Raw genomic sequence first — 19128 nt, 5'->3', positions numbered from 1 at the left:
GCAGGGGAAAAAATTAGCAATAAAGATTCAATTTTTTTTTTCCGAAAGAAAAAGACTAACTACTAAAGTACTAATTAAATCTAAAATTATACTAATAACTCAGCCGTTTTCCGGCAATGGCGCCAAAAACTTGACGCGCTCGCAAAAATGTTTTCGCGAAACTAATCTCCCAAGTATAGGAGAATCGCACAAGTAGTAAATTCTCGGGAGTCCGAGGTCAAATCCTCAGGGAACGAAATATATATGAGATTATTTAGTATAATTTTAGATTAATTAATTCAATAAATTTGTGGATTAATATGATGTTTTGATTTTCGGAAATTAAAAGCAGAGAATAATATATCAATAAACAAAGTTCTATGAAATAAAAATGGTAGGGATCTGGAATCCTCCTTGATGATATTGCATCCAAGAAATAAACTCTATGGTTCTTGATTAAAGATTAACTGTAGGATAGATCTAATCATGGTATATGTTTCATGAACATATGAACTCAATTTCTAAGCATTCATCGTGCTTTCTACGTCTACGAATCAAATACTAAAGCAATCCATATATCAATAATCATAATCCATTAAAGAGCTATCTACGAAATAACTACGCATGGATCAAGAATATATCAGTAAATATAAGTCATTCAAAGCAAAAGTTTAGAGTTCACTTCAAAGAGCAATACATCAAAAGTTTCTCCATCACCCTCCCTAAGAAATCAGCCACTCATTTCAAACATTAGTCCCCCTTTTCTCATTTTTTTTTCTTTTTCTTTTCGGAAACAGGGGATGCCCTGTTTCTTCTTCTTTTTTTTCTTTCTTTAATGAAACCTCTGTTTTTCCGAATGAGAACTCCCCTCTCTGTTTTTCGAATGAGCACTCAGAGACCTTCAGCCGAGGGAGAAGATGATATAAATATCCTCCCATAGGACTTCATCCTCCCTGATCGCATGCGGTGGATACCCGTCGGCTGATATGAATCCTCCAGAGAAGATGATGGACGCGGATGGCTAGATAAGGCTGTGGATGCGGAAGAATCGGATGGAAAACCTGAGATCTGGGACCCAGATGACTGCGAATCCGAGAGAGGTAGATGCACAGAACGATCCTAGTGCCTTGGATGCGGGAATCTGAGATCTGGAAGGCTTCACGGATGGCTGGGAGGTGCATGAGACGGGCGGATGAAATCTGGATGAGCGGAAGCGAGCTGATCATGGGAGATTCACATGCAGATGCGAGGACCTGAGATTCCGGAAGATTGCGATCGCCTGGGTGATCTGATCGTGGATCTTGAAGCAAGGGATGCGGAAGGGAAGATCGAGACTTTGCTGGGAGGTTGCACGGACGCGGAATGATGGGCTGCACGCGGATGCTGGGAGAAGCTGGGAGACGCGTGAGGCGGGCGGACGCTTGGAGACGCTAGGATTCAGATGATGCGTTGGATGGTCATCGAGCTGAAGATGAAGCTTGAACTGCTGTGGATCACTCACGGGTTAGGCGGACCGCTGGAAGCTGAGACTCAGGATGCTGGATGCTTCGTGGATGCACGGGAGAAAGACTTGATCGCAGGTTCCAAGAGCGAGAAAGGGTGATCGCGGCATGATTCGATCACGGATCCTGAGACGCGGATGGGTCTTGAGAGGGCTGATGTGGCTCACGGACGCGGCAAGGATGCTGAGGTGCTTGCGAACGGCTGAATCTGGGCTCTGTTCTACAGCTGGAAAGAGATGAATTTATATAATGATAAAAATTATAATAAGTGCTAAGGATAAAATATTTAATTATGTAAATGTTAACACATATTATTTATCATTATTTTGCTAGCATTAGGCTAAGTTAATTGGTACTTCGAATTGTTCTGGGTTTGGCAGCGAGCTTGGATTTTGAGCATAGGCTTTGCATAGAGCTCATTAGCATGGACTCCAAATAAGGATTTGTGGTGCACCTTCCCTATGGACTAGAGGGGGAGATTGTTGGGGTGCGCAGCATGTTGGGTCCAACCCATGTAGGACCTATGCAGTCAAAAAATAAATTAAAATAATAAAGGAAAAGAAGGGAAGGAAGTCTAGCTAGGAAGGAAGCCATTTTTGGCTATGAAAGAGCCTCTCTATTCTTTTGGGCTTCTTCTTCTTCCCTTCACCGTTCTAGGGTTTGACTTATGCTTTAAGAACAGTACTTCTATTTGGATTTCTTTGAGTTTGGCTTGCTGTTGGCTGTTGTCTATTCAGCAATCACACTAAAAGGAATTTAGCCTTTATCCATGTCTGATTTCACAGTTGTTGATTGCCTCGGAGGGTGGACATGTTGTTTTGAGAGGCATCTTATGATGTAACCTTTGTATATGTCTCCAATCAATATATACCTTAAGTTTTTGGGTATAGTACTTGAGAGGATCCTATTTTAGTCACTATTTTAATTATAGTGGATTTTATTTGGATCTCCTCCACAAAGAAAAGGTATTCTACATAAATTTTGGTGTTTGCTCTTTCACCCAATTTTATTTATTTATATTTGTAAATTAGGGCCCTTCACATAATACATGCTTAGGATAACTTTTGAGGCTCAAACATGACATAAATCTAGAAGGATGTGCAAAAGGTCAGGCTCCTGAGGAGAAGGTCTAGCTCCTCAATAGAAGGTCTATAGAGTCAACAAAGTGCTATAGAAGATGTGGTTGGGAGTATGGGTTACAAGTACTTAGGGCTGGAAATGGGCTAGGCCACACCCCTTCTCGAGCCTGGATCGAAATTCTTTTTCGAGCCTCGAGTTGGGCCTAGGCCCAAAAATTTTAAAAATTCTATGCCCGAGCCTAATTAGGCTAGTCTGATGGAATAGGATGTTATACACTCTCCATCCTGGCCTAAGCCGGCTCGAGCTTCGTTGGGTCTAAATGACGTCTAGATATATAGATACAGATCTGCATTTCAAATGACATCCAGGTAGATACACATCACAAGTTATCTAGGTGAAACTAGTCATTGTAATAGGCTACTGAAATCAAAGTAAAATTTACCAATCTATAAAAGGCTATTTAAACAATAATAATAATGTCATTCCAATAATTAAAACAATGAAGAACAAATAAATCCATCAGAACTACTATGAACATTGAACCTTTTGGGCATGTGTCCTCTATAAGATAAAATGCAAACAACTAATATTGCTTTTGTTATAGCTATAGATATTAAATAACATACATATTAACAAACATGACATTAAAGAAAGAGACCGTCAGCCATGGTCACTACAACCATAACCATGATCAAACCATAAACATATGATCAATGTGTGTCGAGAAAATTGACAAATTGCGCAAACAAAATAAATTAGTTAGGAAATTATCAATGCAATAGCTAAACAAAATATTTCTCAGCAAATATTTTTGTCCATCTTCATTCATCAATTGTCATAAATACTTACATTTTGAATAAAGTAATAATTAGAACATGAAGAAAGTTAAATATGGAAACTTGTAAATTGATATGGACAAAAAAAATTATGAAGATGATTACTAAATATCCGTGTCTGATATTCTCATATTTATTGCTAGGCCCGCTTCGGGGTGACAACATCTACATTCAACTTTAAAAAACTCGAGCAATTTGTAACTTTTAACACACATATTAATTATAAATCATTGAAATATAAGAACAATAAGCAACTAAAAAATATTACATAAATATAAAGATTTATATACCTTGTTCATATTCTTCATGAAGCCAATCCTAGGTACAAACCAAGGCTCTACCATAGATGAGCTTAAACAATTTCGATACTGATCCACAACTCTACTACCAATGCTAAATGCCGACTCAGATAACATAGTGGAGATTAGAATAGCTAGATATCTCAAGCCATTCTTGATAGTATAGGATTTACTGTTGCATTGCTCTTCCACCATGCCAAGATATCAAACTCTTTATCCCTAAAATCAGAAAGCACATCATCATCCAAATAACTATCTAGCTTAAATCCTTTTGGGCGTTTCAAAGAACTTGACTTCTAAACTGAGCAAAATCCATGCTAAGTATTTTTTTTACCCAAGTTAAGAGAATAAACTGACCTTGTATCACTTTGTCCATGAAAATCAAATGTTAGCTCACTTGAACTCTCAAAGGGCTGCACTCTTACTGCATCTATATACTCATTATAAAGTTTATAAAGGCAAGCACGAATATATCAATCTTTTTCTTGCTCTCCATATAAAATGCCCTTTCATACCAAAACTCTACAAACATCAACTTTGATCTGGGATCCAAAATAGAAACTATTACTAACAAATTATTGCACTGAGACCAATATTTGTTGAACTTCTTTTGCATCTTATTTGTTAGTTGCTTTACTATTTCATTAGTATGAATACTCTCATCCATCAACAAAGCCCTAATTCTCCATACTTCTTTTAGGTACAAATTAGATGCTGGATACTTACAACTAGAAAAATACTTTAGTGGCATCAAGAAAGCTTTCTAAGAATTTAAGAATTACATCAGCCTTTTTCTATTCATCAATGGTGAAAAATACACATGAATGCTCAGTTGCATATCTAATAAAAATATATTTGTAGCTAAGTGCATCATGCAACATTTCATAAGCAGAATTCCACCTTATAGCAACTTCCAAAGCGAGTCTTTTTCGGGCAGGAAGTTTTGTATGCTGCGCAATTTTATTAGATGCTTGCATTCGAGATGGGATGACAGAAATATATCTAACAATCTCTCTTATGCATTCAATAGCTTCATGAATTATTTTCATCACATCCTAAACTATAGTATTTAATATATGTGCCCAATATTTAATATGACTGTACTCCCTACCAAACAATATTGTATAACAAAAGTGATCTTGGATCCTTCTAATTACAGCATCATTTGTGGTGCAATTATCCAAAGTAATGGTACATATTTAGAATTCAGTTTTCATTCAAAAAGACACTTTCTAATAGCATCTTCATCGCAAAGTTTGTATGAGGGTATAGTAGTTTCTTAAAGCTAATTATCTTCATATGCAAAACGAAATCAAAATCAATATAATATGCTGTGATAGTTTTGTAACCGATTTTTTGATTTGATGTCAAAATATCACTAGTGAAACTAATCCGAGAACTTAATTTCTTAAATACATCATGCATTTTTTTTCTCTATTCTTGAGACAAAGCCATATGATCATTTTTTACAGTCTTATGACCCGTACTATTGAATAATAGCTAAAGATATCTTATAAAGTCTAGAAAATTTGGATGCTTAACAATACAAAATGGAAGCTCAGCACATATGATAAATTTCGCAAAAAAATTTCTATTCTCATTTTGATTGAACTTAAAAAGGCTTCACCGGCTCTTTTGAACTTGCTACTATGAACATTTGATTAACTGGATTCTTTTGATTCTTCTTGCAAACATTTTTAAGATGGCGTTTTAGATGACTCATTCCTCCTTTAATACTACTATTTAATACTTTTTCCAATGTTTGCACTCAGGTATTGATCCGTCAGGTTTTTTCCCTCATCAAAGTGATTCCATATCCAAGACCTTTTTTTAGAACTTTTATCAAAATCATCTTTAGTATTATCTTCATTTCTATCATCCTTAACTCTTATATTTTCCACAGTCTCATTTTCACCCATTTTAGAATGAGACATTACTAAAAACAATCTGCCCAAATTACAACATAAATTACAAAAAAACATCAATAGTCACAAAATGACACTATAGAGATTAAAAAAAAGGCAAGTATCTGTAAAAGCATGTACGTCAATAAAACAGATTTGCCTGGCATACATATTGAGCATGAAAAGAAATAAATCTTGGATGCAAGGAGCCTTCCAAATATAGCTGCTTTGTTTGTAAGCAGTAAAGCAACAAATGCTATCCAGCAACATGTACTACTCTCTATTCAACAACAGCTAAGAATTGAGATTTTTTTGGTTCCCATCACACTTGAGAACATTTAATCAGACAATGAGACATAAGATTGAGTTATTACATTTTGTTTTCCAGTTTTCTCAAGGTGAACTTTGACGGCAGTGTCAAAGAGAATGGATGCAGCGGTAGTGCCGGGTTTGTCATTAGAGATCAGAAGAGCAGATTGATGGCGGCCAGGGGTCGGCGAATCTTCGATCAAGCTGTCAACGGTGCCGCGATCGGAGCCACTTGGGATGGTGTCTTCTATGCGAGGTGGATGCTTGGTGCGGATCATGTTATCCTTGAGGGAGACTCTACTATGGTGATCGAAAAAATTCCGGATCCGGGCATGTTGCCGGTGGGATGCGGTTGTTGTATGACATCCGTCGTCTTTTAAGTGAGTGCGCCTTCCATTGGGCTACTCATGTTTACAGGGAGGCCAACAATGCTGCGGATTGGGTGGTATCCTATGCAGCTTGTCATTCTAGAGATTTTATTTGAGAGAACCACGTTTCTATTCCATCTTCCTTGTAATTACTTTTATTTTCTAACTTTATGGGCTGCACCCACATCCGTTGTGTGTGAGTCGCTGATGTACCAAAAACAAAAGGTTACTCATGGAACTTTTTCCTCTCTTTTCAAAGAAAATTGAGTTTCCAAAAAGTTTGAGCCCAATTTTACACACATGCTTACTTCCTTATACATAATCCCTTAGTTTATAGTTGATGACCCAAAGATTGATTCATAGATTGATTTTGATGATCACAAAACCTTGAAGTATAGATACTAATGTTTATGTTGCAAGGAGAAAGATATTTATTTTGCAAGGAACATAGCAAGTTGGAAGAACACAAGAAGGCCTCCAAAGCTCTCAAGTTGGAAGAAAGCTACAATTTATTGGCCCAAGCTTAAAGTTCAAAGGATTCAATTTGGAAGAGTAAAATCAAAGAAAAAAATTCAAAAGAATAGTCTTCGAGTCGACTCCTGAGGATTTCGAGTCGACTCCAATGTTTACCGAGTCGACTCCGGGGAAGTATGAGTCGACTCCTAGGAATCACCGGCAGAAAAGTCAGAGAGCAGTTTTCGGGTCTGAGATTCGAGTCGACTCCAGTGGAACGCGAGTCGACTCCGATGGTTGGTAGGTCGACTCCAAAGAAAGCAAGAGTCGACTCTCAGCGGAACACAAGGAAAAAGTCAGAGAGCATTTTTGGGACTCTGAGATTCGAGTCGACTCCCGCATTGCACGAGTCGACTCCGAGACTCCGCGACCATCGACAGACAGAAAACCATGTTACTGCCTCTGAGATTCGAGTCGACTCCCAGACAGCTCGAGTCGACTCCAAGACAGCTTTACATCAAAAAGGCAGAAGACCAAGTTTTGCAAACTGAGAGCCGAGTCGACTCCAAGGAAGTTCGAGTCGACTCCAAGACTGGACGAGCCAAAAGACAGAGGATCGGGAGTTCGGGCTCTGAGATTCGAGTCGACTCCCAGGACAGTCGAGTCGACTCGAGAGGACAAAATTCAAAATTGGATCCACGAACTTCAGTGGATGAGCCGACTCCGAAATTGCCAAGTCAGCTCCAGAAGTTGACGAGTCGACTCCGGGTTAAGACGAGTCGACTCCCAGTCGAGGATGCACCATAATTCAAATTTGGAACAGTGGCCGAGTCGTCTCCAGTAAAGCACGAGTCGACTCCTGCAACAGGCGAGTCGACTCCTGATCGCGCGAGTCGACTCCGATCCCAACGGTAATATTGTCAGGAAGTGCAGACTGTGTCCAACGGCTCTATTTTTGTCTCTAACGGCTAGATTCTTGTTTCCACGCCATCAAAAGCTATAAAAACAAGAGGAGAGCTAGGGGAGAAGGTATGGAAGTGGGAGAAAACATTTAGGGAAGAGATTCCAAGGGAAATCTCCCATAAGCACAATAAGGGCCATTCAAAGTGAAATAGAGAGAAGAAGAGCTTCCAAGTGTATTCCAAAGCTTCCTCTCCATCCGTGTGCTGCCGCGGTGATCCTCTACTTCGTGCCAAATCAGAAGAGGGTCAAGTAAAGAAGAAGTCGAGCTCCTCCATCTTCAAAACTCGTTTGAGGGCTTCTCTTTACTCTATTTGTTTATATTGTTATATTTGCTTGTTTAAGAAGCTTTGATTTGTTTTTATTCTTTGTTTTAATATCTTGTAACTTGATTCAATCAAGGGATTGAATCAAGGGGATAAAGGTTTGTTGGTGAGCCGAGGGTAAAACCAACGTGTAAGGGTTCGATTGTGATCCCGGGAAAACAATCGGGGGTGGTTCTAGTCGGTGAGCCTGGGAAAACCGACCGAGTTCGTTGTGACCTCGTAAAACAACAAGTTGGGTTGTGAGCTTGTAAAACAACCGGCTGTAATCTGTAGGATTATAGTGAAATTCCCAAGAGGTCTTGGGGAGTGGATGTAGGTGCTGGGATGCACCGAACCACTATATTTTTGTTGTGTTTGTGATGCTCTTTGTTGACTGACCTCCTCACTCACTTACTTAGATATTAAGCTTGCTTAACTCTTCTTCGTGCATCCTTTAGTTGCAAGCATAATCAATTTACTCAATCATTAAATTGAATAGCATACTAGGGCAAAATTAGACTAATCTTTTATTGAACCCACTGCTTAATAGTTGATTAGATTAGAATCATACTCTTGCTAAGGTTAAGCTTCACTAACCATCCATATAACTTAGCATAATTAATCTAAAAGATTAGAAGTAGTTTAAAAGTTTTTAAAAGACCCAATTCACCCCCCCCCCTCTTGGGTTGTCACCTTGGGCAACAAGTGGTATCAGAGCAGGTGCTCAAGATTAATTATTGATCTCACGATCAAGAGCCAAAGATCATGACAACTCAAATAGATAGTTTTCTAGGAGAGGGACAGTTAATTGATAGGCCTCCACTGTTTAATGGCATAGACTACACATATTGGAAAGCACGCATGCGCATTTTTATTCAATCACAAAACTATTATTTATGGAAAATCATAATAAATGACCTTCATACACTCTCTAAGACTATTAATGAAAAGGACTTAGCACAATTGAATGCTAATGCTATGAACATATTATATTGTGCTATTCATGAAACGAAGTTTAATGAAATTTCTGCATGCTTATCTGCTAAGGAGATCTGGGATACATTAGAAAATATTTATGATAAATCTCAGATTAGCTCACATGTGCTTCAATTACATACTAACAATGAGACTGCAGAAAAAGGTGTTGAATCCTCCACAGTAGCCGAGTCGACTCCCCGTTTGTCCGAGTCGACTCCTAGAGAAGAACAGTCTGAAAGGCAGAGACACAGTCTTGAAGACCCTGTGAACGAGTCGACTCCAAGTATTTCTGAGTCGACTCCCAAGTTAGCCGAGTCGACTCCAACAAGGCTCGAGTCGACTCTGAGGCAGATTAGTTCAAAAAACAAAGAGTCCGGTGATGGAAACAAGGATCCATTCGCAAACACCGAAAGATTCAAAAGCTTCCTAAAGACAAGGAAGAAGAGGAAGCAAGAAGAAAGGAGGAAAAAGATAAAAAGCAAGAAAGTCTTGACCAAGGAAGAGTCAAGCAAGAAATTGAAAGCTAGAAGCAACAATCAACTACAAGAGGTAACTAACTTATATTTTATGGCACTAGAAGATAAAGTAGAATCTGAATCTAATGAACTTCATGAAGAATTTTCTTATGATGAACTCTTAAATGCTTTTCATGATTTGTATGGTGAATGTAGAAAATTAGCTATGAAAAATAAAAATCTTAAAAAGCTAAATTTGCAAATTTCAAAAGAAAGAAATTCTATTGCTGAAATACAAGACAAACTAAATTCTGAAAATGAAAGTTTAAGGTTAAATTCAGAACAATTGATTCAAAAAAACAGTATTTAATTAAAGAAAATCAAAAGTTAAGTGAAGAAATTAACCAATCAAAATATCTTATTAACAGATTCACTGTAAGTTCAGAGCGATTAAAAATGATGTTTGAAAGCCAATATGTTGCTTATGATAAATCAAAACTTGGCTTGACTCCTTTACTTAACAATAAATCTCTAGAGAAAAAGATTATCAATTCACCAAGCAAATCATTAAATAAGATAACATATTTCAAACATGAAAAGAATGGACATAACAACTTTACCTATCGTTCTAACATAATTAAATCAAGTGGTAAAGTTATTACAATTAAACAAATTTGGGTTCCAAAAGGAACCTTATGTTCTAACTCTCAAGGATCCAAGCAAGCTTGGGTACCCAAAATGAAAATATGAGGATGTAGACATAGGTGTGCCAAGATACCCATGGAATAAATAGAACTTTCATACAAATGGGTGTTCTAGTCACACGTCAAAAATGAAACTTAAAACATACTTATGAAAAGTAATTTTAAATAATAAAATAATAATAATAATAATGAAATCAGTAAACCTTGCATTTCATCATTATTTTTGCTTTAGTATTTGATTAAAATATGAATTGCAAGTATTGACCAATTTTGTGATATAGAAAATACTTTTGGAAATATAATCAAATCACTTCATTTTATAGTATACTTTACTCACTATTGGATAAGTTGCTAAAAGATTAATCAATTTATTAAGAATAACTCTATGAATTCTCTATATGCTTGATTGAGAGTTTTTATCCATGGCATTATTGTTTATTGATCATAGATATGATAATGTGTACTTGGTGTGCTTTTGAATATATGGACTATGAATACCAAGATTAAAGAAACCATCTTTGGCATATAAAATCAACTCATGCTAGTATGTACTTAATCTCAAAAGATCTTGCCATTGGATTACTTAGATTATCTTCTGAAAGGTCAAAGTTTACTATGTATGCTAACTAAGGAAACAAACAAAAATCAATTTCTAAATCTAAAGATGTTGTTTCCATCACTAAGTTTTCAAAAGCTTACATTGGATGTGTTCTTGGCAAATAAAATTGAAATATTTTCTGTATTTGCTAAATCTTGTAAAAATGTTTCAAATGATAAAGGTTTCCAAACTGTGAAGATAAAGAGTATCATGGCACAGTGTTGAAAACTAAAATCCTGATAAAGTTTATACAGAAATTAATTATTTCAGCACCAAGAACACCTTAAGTAAAATAGGATTAATAGAATTCTTGAAGAAATGAAAAAGACAATTGTGTATGATAGTCATCTACTTAAATATTTTTTTTTAGGCTATCATCACTGCTTGTCATACATATGACTTCTATTAGATCTACTTTTGATGAAAACTTCTTTTGATCTTCTGAAAAATAGAAAATGAACCATTGCATATCTCTCATATTTTTCAGTCGTACATACTATGCTTGATATGGTCTTATGAAAATAATGCCAAATCTGATAAAGATATTTCTATTCTTGGATATCATTCATCAAGCAATGCATATAGAATATTCAATAAAAAGATTTTAGTTGCAGAAATATCAATTCATTTTATTCTTTATGAGACTATTGATTTATTATCAAGATACTAAAATCAAATTATATATGTATATGGTTAATCTTTTACATATAACAATCTGAAAACATGTTAATAATTAGAACCAAATTGAGCTTTTCAGAAATGCACTTAATGAAGAAAAATTGATGACTACTAAAAGACTAAATCAAGAAAAGATGTAATAGATCTTGATTCTTGCATGACTAAAAGTAAAGATCACCACTATCATTTGCTTGCCTCATGAGCTTTATATTCTGTCAAATGAATGTGTAGAATTCACTCCTATGTGGTTATTTTATTAAAAAGGAGATCTAAATAAAATAACCACCATATTTAAAGATTACACATTACATATATGATAAAGCAATATGTGATTTGGAACAAGCATCAAAAGCATGATAGCTTAAGTAACCTTTTTGATAGAAAGTAATCGTGATAAATCTATGCATCAAAAAGAAGAACCTGTGAGGTCTTATTTGCTCAAAGTATACATAATTTTTGGTTCTACTAATGAAAAGTTATATGAAGATTTTACTTAGCTCATGTTAAGTGAGTTTGAAATATATATGATGAATGAATCAACATCTTCTCTCAAACTCCAAATTAAGACAAACAAGAAAGGAGATCTTCATTGACCAACATTAGTCCACAAGAAAACTCTGATAGAAGATTGGCATGAAGAAGGTATGTCTATGACCCCATCTTGTAGAATTTGTAAAGGATGAGCAAAGTAGATCTATTGTTTAAAGTTGTATTAAAGCATGATAGAGTAATTATTTTATCATACAGCTAGTAGACCAGATTGTATGCTCATTATGTGACCTTGTGCAAGACTTCAATCTAACTTTAATTAATCATATTTTATCGATAACAAATACGTCATAATCTGAATTTTGATAGAAACAAACGTTTAAGATAAGTTGATTAAAACTTAGTTAACACATCTTATTGATAATTATCTTAAGCAAATAGAATCTAAACTAAATTGATTTGACCTTGATAAATCTGCCTATTGCCTCACATGCTTGTCCTTGAATAGTCTTGGTTAATGAAACTATCTCTTTAGTTCAAGTGACATATGTTTGCTTATGTTTAGGCAATTTCTTGAGTAAAGTGACTCAACATTCAATTATTATCATATCTTAGGTTGAGTTACCTAGTTAAGAAATATGCTATATGAATGTTGTGTAAGAAACTAAAGACTTTCTTTCAAGAAAGAAAAGGAGTTTGGTAATAATGCAGAATCCTTGAGCAAGAAAATGAGTGATTTTAGCTTGAAGGACACCTCCACATAAGATACAATAAACATTCACATGCAAACAAGAGAGAGGATCTTCTTCAGCCAAAAGTTCACACATAAGAAATCTAGTTTGGCTTGAAGAACATATAATGAATAAGTAATTCTAGATATCTCTCTCATAAATTAGCTGAGCAAAGTCAATAACTTTAAATCTTATTATGACATGATTAAAATCATTAATTGTTAATCGTTTGATATCATGTCCATATATGTATTCATTGACTTATGCTTTCAGAAATTGATTCATGGTTTGCTCAAATTAAAATGCACCTTTGCCTATATCATAACCATGAAATACACAAGTATATGCTTAAAATTTTGATGTAAGATAACTTGTGAGAAGTTATGAATCCTTGAGCACAATGAAAATATTGTTTGCATGATATACATCTATATGATACATAAGATTATTTCTTTATTCTGCTCTTTCATGTAAATTACTTAAGAATAACAAAAAGAAAGAGAGATAAAGAAAAGATGATGGATATTATTCAAGAGAAGTAAAATCTAAGTAAAGGCAAATACTTATCTTAAGGAAAAGCAAAACAAGCATAATATATTTGGCACTTTTGTGAGACTTGTGAAAGGGATAAAATTTGTAATGAATTACACTTAAATAGAGGGAGAGTTTAAAGTAAATAGTTTAACCTTTCTATATTGCTCATCATAGGGATGGTGCCAATGGGGAGGCTAGTGGTAGTACCCGGCACTATTTGACCCAACTATTCGGTGTAGGGCATATTAGGGACGGCACAAGAGGGAGGCTAGTGGTAGTACCTCGTGCCCCTTTCCAACTCCACCGGATAGGGAGCAAATAGAGTATAGAGCATAAGAAAGTAAAAATGAAAGACAAAGTTAATAAAAGTATATAAGAAGAATCAAGTCAATTTTTTAAACACTTGAAAACATACTTTAAGGATGAAATCAGTGCAAGATTATATATAAATAGGGGGAGTTTATTTGAAAAGGAATAGATTTTGATTCTTGACATGCTTGTTCTTAGTATTTTAATGCATGACTCAACACATGATATATTTTGCATATGGTATGATGTCTTGATTTATGGGTTCTCAATATTTTGTAATGCTCCATGCTTGGACAACTTGATTGAATGTTTGGAATATTACATAAAATTTTTGTTTGGCATTATTGAAAAGAAATTTTCAGATTGGTTGTTAACAATCATCATTAAAACCTGAAAGTTGAATAAAGGAGAAGAGAAGGATATCTCTATTTAGGGAAAATAAATTGATTTTGTTCTATCCTTCAACTTGCCTAAATTTGGTGTATAATATTCAAATTCGTACCAAAACTCAACATTTAATACAAAGATTCTGAATATGCTCTTATATGTTTGAAATATGTATTTTCAATCGTAATGATTTAAGATGAGCTATAATGTGGAAGATACATATCTCAAATTATGATTTTGAAAGCCTCAATTGAAAATCCTATGTAATTCAGAATCTGATTTTATATACAAGCTTAAACTCAATATGATTTCTAAATAAAATCTTAATGTAAGAAAAACAGAATTAATTCTGATGCCTTTGGTTGATTGCTCCGATACGCATCCGAAACATATCATTTCTTATCTTCAAAGTGTACTAATATTGGTCCAAATGATGTGTCTTTCGATGATCTTGATTGCAAACAAAAATTTCTAAATATATGATTTTATTTTGATATTAAAAAGATTTATTGTGTTTCATGAATACATTGGTGAAAAACTATGATTAAGAAATTGAGTTCTATAAATATATATACCTCAATGATCATCTATATGTTTTTCTCCCCTACATTATTAAAAACTTCCATCAATAGAGTGAATGATCTTAAAACTAGAAATATTTCAGCTCACTCAAATGATTCTAAAAGAAAGAAAATGTAAATGCGGTTGAAAGAAACTAAGCTTCAAATGAATCATTTTCTGATTGATATTTCTATACATTTTCTCTAAGATTAAGAGAAAGCATAACTTGTTCGTAAAGAATTAGAAAGAGTAATTACTACAAATTTTGGAATAATACTAGATTACTCTACATTCTCGATATTACAAAATTTCAGTGTTATTCACGTTTATCACTATAATCTGAAATTCAACAATTTAAAATGATTAAAGAAGAATGCATCTTTTGAGGGGGAGCTTTAGATATTCAGTATCCTATCCCAAAGACACTTTAATTTGATGCATACCTTGATTTTTATGGATTGATTTTGATGAACATCCTTATATTGCAATACATGCTTTAATTATAAGTTTATACCTTAAGATGAGTTCTATAAAGGTTGTCTTATCTCAAACCTTGAGTCTTATGAAAATAAGCTGAAACTTATAGAAAACATATTTTTGAGATTGACAATTTTATTGAACATTATCTACAAATTCTAAACTCTTAAAATGGAATGATCAATTAAGGGGGAGAAAGAAAATTTCAGAAGGAAAGGTCTTATTGGACTTAATTGCATAAATCTATAGCTAAAGGAGAGAGAAAGAATACTAAATGAAAAGTAATCCTAATACTCTCCAATATGTATCATCTGAAACTTAAATCTGAAAATTTTTATGATACACCTTGAGGCGTGTTATTTGGTTAGTATATCTTATGCATCACTCATGAACCAAATTACAAATCTTGAGAGCCTCTAATTTAATGAAACAGGGGGAGAACAATGTATTAAATTTTCTTGAGTATCTCTTATAAAATCTATTTTGAACCTCACTAATGAGTTTTAATTGGCTTGCTCTTTAGAACTTCTATTTTGTGCCAATTCATTATTTTATGTATCAAATTGTGCTTATTTTCTAAAGGAATAAAAGAAAGTCTTTAAAAGAGCTCAAAGATGTATCAAAAATTGCATAAACTCATATTTTGGTATTTGTGCCCCAATGCTCTTATTATCATATAAGAACTTTGAAGTCATTAAGAATTAATGATCCAACATGATGATATGTTTTTCCAAATATATAAGTTTTGATCTTTTACTCTGAAAATTAATTAAATTGCTCTCATGTTGATAAAATACTTAATAGATTGGGCAAAAGGTCTTAAATGAACAAGCTTTCATACTTAGTGAAGAGAGGTTAGATTTCCACTCATATTTTTCCTTGAATATCATGTGGTACTTCTTGAATTAACCTAAGGAAGATTCCACCTACACTTGATTAGAAAACTATCTGTGGTATCATATTAAAAAACCTCTTGAATTCACACTCGATGTGTTCTGCTCTGATCTTTGTACTTAATGTTTCACTATCTTTTTGATGATGTCAAAAAGGGGGAGAAATATCTAAGTATATGCTATATACTCAGCATGCTTTATTACTTTGAATTGAATACAAATCAGCTTAAAATTTAAATATGTTGATTGTGTTAAGCTGATTAAATCTAAAGCATTATCATGAAGTATGTTTTTAAATATATATGTTTTCTACTTCATGCAACTTAGCTATGTATTACTTCTAGAAATCAATATCTTTTATATTGCATATACTCCAAGTTTTGTCATCATCAAAAAGGGGGAGATTGATGACCCAAAGATTGATTCATAGATTGATTTTGATGATCACAAAACCTTGAAGTATAGATACTAATGTTTATGTTGCAAGGAGAAAGATATTTATTTTGCAAGGAACATAGCAAGTTGGAAGAACACAAGAAGGCCTCCAAAGCTCTCAAGTTGGAAGAAAGCTACAATTTATTGGCCCAAGCTTAAAGTTCAAAGGATTCAATTTGGAAGAGTAAAATCAAAGAAAAAAATTCAAAAGAATAGTCTTCGAGTCGACTCCTGAGGATTTCGAGTCGACTCCAATGTTTACCGAGTCGACTCCGGGGAAGTATGAGTCGACTCCTAGGAATCACCGGCAGAAAAGTCAGAGAGCAGTTTTCGGGTCTGAGATTCGAGTCGACTCCAGTGGAACGCGAGTCGACTCCGATGGTTGGTAGGTCGACTCCAAAGAAAGCAAGAGTCGACTCTCAGCGGAACACAAGGAAAAAGTCAGAGAGCATTTTTGGGACTCTGAGATTCGAGTCGACTCCCGCATTGCACGAGTCGACTCCGAGACTCCGCGACCATCGACAGATAGAAAACCATATTACTGCCTCTGAGATTCGAGTCGACTCCCAGACAGCTCGAGTCGACTCCAAGACAGCTTCACATCAAAAAGGTAGAAGACCAAGTTTTGCAAACTGAGAGCCGAGTCGACTCCAAGGAAGTTCGAGTCGACTCCAAGACTGGACGAGCCAAAAGACAGAGGATCGGGAGTTCGGGCTCTGAGATTCGAGTCGACTCCCAGGACAGTCGAGTCGACTCGAGAGGACAAAATTCAAAATTGGATCCACGAACTTCAGTGGATGAGCCGACTCCGAAATTGCCAAGTCAGCTCCAGAAGTTGACGAGTCGACTCCGGGTTAAGACGAGTCGACTCCCAGTCGAGGATGCACCATAATTCAAATTTGGAACAGTGGCCGAGTCGTCTCCAGTAAAGCACGAGTCGACTCCTGCAACAGGCGAGTCGACTCCTGATCGCGCGAGTCGACTCCGATCCCAACGGTAATATTGTCAGGAAGTGCAGACTGTGTCCAACGGCTCTATTTTTGTCTCTAACGGCTAGATTCTTGTTTCCACGCCATCAAAAGCTATAAAAACAAGAGGAGAGCTAGGGGAGAAGGTATGGAAGTGGGAGAAAACATTTAGGGAAGAGATTCCAAGGAAAATCTCCCATAAGCACAATAAGGGCCATTCAAAGTGAAATAGAGAGAAGAAGAGCTTCCAAGTGTATCCCAAAGCTTCCTCTCCATCCGTGTGCTGCCGCGGTGATCCTCTACTTCGTGCCAAATCAGAAGAGGGTCAAGTAAAGAAGAAGTCGAGCTCCTCCATCTTCAAAACTCGTTTGAGGGCTTCTCTTTACTCTATTTGTTTATATTGTTATATTTGCTTGTTTAAGAAGCTTTGATTTGTTTTTATTCTTTGTTTTAATATCTTGTAACTTGATTCAATCAAGGGATTGAATCAAGGGGATAAAGGTTTGTTGGTGAGCCGAAAGGAAAACCAACGGTGTAAGGTTTGTTGGTGAGCCAAAGGGAAAACCAACGGGGTTTAGGTTTGTTGGTGAGCCGAGGGTAAAACCAACGTGTAAGGGTTTGATTGTGATCCCGGAAAAACAATCGGGGGTGGTTCTAGTCGGTGAGCCTGGAAAAACCGACCGAGTTCGTTGTGACCTCGTAAAACAACAAGTTGGGTTGTGAGCTTGTAAAACAACCGGCTGTAATCTGTAGGATTATAGTGAAATTCCCAAGAGGTCTTGGGGAGTGGATGTAGGTGTTGGGATGCACCGAACCACTATATTTTTGTTGTGTTTGTGATGCTCTTTGTTGACTGACCTCCTCACTCACTTACTTAGATATTAAGCTTGCTTAACTCTTCTTCGTGCATCCTTTAGTTGCAAGCATAATCAATTTACTCAATCATTAAATTGAATAGCATACTAGGGCAAAATTAGACTAATCTTTTATTGAACCCACTGCTTAATAGTTGATTAGATTAGAATCATACTCTTGCTAAGGTTAAGCTTCACTAACCATCCATATAACTTAGCATAATTAATCTAAAAGATTAGAAGTAGTTTAAAAGTTTTTAAAAGACCCAATTCACCCCCCCCCCCCTCTTGGGTTGTCACCTTGGGCAACAATAGTGTCATTAAGTTATTAATACAATACAATAATTTCAAAGAGATATTTATAATGATACATCCCTTTTGATATTTCACTAGCCTATCTCCCATAGAATAGTAGGTTACAAGAAATCTCCAAATAGTGGTCATGCCTCCACCACTTGTAATCAGATAATAACATAACAATGGTAACTGATAATTTTTTTCAAGTGGTTTATCAAAAAGTGGGAGAAGCACTATAAACTGCCAGAGTTTAGACTATCAGAGATTTAACCAATTGCCACAAATAATATGAAGGATATCCTCGTTGAATCCCTCAATTAAGTTACTTCACTAAATCAAATGTTAAAATAGAGCATGTGACCAAAATGTTACAGCACATGTAACCCACGCCATATAAGATCTCTCGTTACGTCACGTTCTTGTTTTTTAACCTGTATAATGCAAAGCCCCTAGCTAGATTGTTCTATTGCTTAGATAGAAGATGAAACCATAAAGAACTCTTTTATCAAAACTCTATATGTCACTGAATAATTGATATTGAAACTTATACACCTCTAAATATAACCACTGCTTACTCATCATGGCCTTGAAAGAATTATTTTCTCAATAAAGTAACTAGTAAAAACACTAAGGAGGCATCCGTCACCTCTGGACAAACCTCCGGTGTCCGCCACCGCCAACCCCACCAAGGCAGAGCAACGACATCATTATGAGTGATAAGAGCAAGGTGATGCTCAAGGAGGCCGTGGTAGTGGGGAGGCTGGCGGTGGAGGTGGGCTTTAGCC

General features: G+C 35.6%; 1 protein-coding gene across 4 annotated transcripts in view; it reads right to left on the bottom strand.

Annotated features, from left to right (window-relative positions):
• Positions 1-19128, bottom strand: part of LOC149751228 (uncharacterized) — a 37941-nt gene that overhangs the window by 18390 nt on the left and 423 nt on the right. Inside the window, exon 2 of one of the 4 annotated variants that reach the window (XM_089927432.1) lies at positions 1-19128. This exon is cut by the window's left edge and continues 18390 nt beyond it. The gene's annotated coding sequence lies outside the window, so the exon portion shown is untranslated. The other 3 variants (XM_089927433.1, XM_089927434.1, XM_089927435.1) reach the window with 3 other exon arrangements.

This window comes from Phoenix dactylifera, chromosome 15 (assembly GCF_051530095.1).
Source record: "Phoenix dactylifera cultivar Ajwa chromosome 15, Ajwa_hap1_PhDact_Kaust_v1.1, whole genome shotgun sequence".
In the NCBI taxonomy this organism is placed as follows: Eukaryota; Viridiplantae; Streptophyta; class Magnoliopsida; order Arecales; family Arecaceae; genus Phoenix; species Phoenix dactylifera.
Note: the sequence above shows the minus strand (reverse complement) of the source record. Positions and strands in the feature narration are given on the sequence as shown.